The sequence below is a fragment of the Penaeus monodon genome, chromosome 28 (genome assembly GCF_015228065.2).
Source record: "Penaeus monodon isolate SGIC_2016 chromosome 28, NSTDA_Pmon_1, whole genome shotgun sequence".
Lineage (NCBI taxonomy): Eukaryota > Metazoa > Arthropoda > Malacostraca > Decapoda > Penaeidae > Penaeus > Penaeus monodon.
Genome location: NC_051413.1, coordinates 2965368 through 2966131, shown reverse-complemented (window position 1 = coordinate 2966131; position 764 = coordinate 2965368).

The window sequence follows — 764 nt, the reverse complement described above, 5'->3', positions numbered from 1 at the left end:
GTAATCGTATCCCAACTAGACGGTGATTGATTCACAGGAACATCCAATCAGGTAAGAATGACCGGCTGTTGCCCAGGTAACCAATCTCACCTTGACACCAACCTAACTTTTCAGCAATGACTGAGTATAAAAAATGCGCAAGGAGTCTCTGAGGCTCATTCATTGCTTCGCTTCCGAGGAGCCGGTTCGAGACAGGGGAGGCGATGGTGTCCAAGACTGTAAGTGACGAAAACCCGAAATGGCGTTTGAATATGTTGCTAAAGACAAATTATTACGTGTCGATTCAGATGAAATAAATAAGGAAATGAAGGAAAACAGAATTCTAAATAGACATTTTCTGTTTCAAATGAGTTGTTTTACTTTCAATTTGCTTTCAGATTATATTCGGGCTGGCTGTCGCCTGCATCTTGGCGGCCACGCTCGCTGACCCGACACCTGGTGGATACGGTAAAGGTCACGGAGGTGGATATGGCCATGGCGGAGGTGGATACGGACACGGAGGAGGTGGATCTGGACACGGAGGAGGCGGATACGGACACGGAGGAGGTGGATACGGACACGGAGGAGGTGGATACGGACACGGCGGAGGTGGATACGGACACGGAGGAGGTGGATACGGACACGGCGGAGGTGGATATGGCCACGGCGGAGGTGGATACGGACACGGCGGTGGTGGATACGGAAAAGGACATGGTGGAGGTGGATATGGCCACGGAGGAGGTGGTTATGGTCATGGAGGCGGTGGATATGGCAAAGGCCATGGA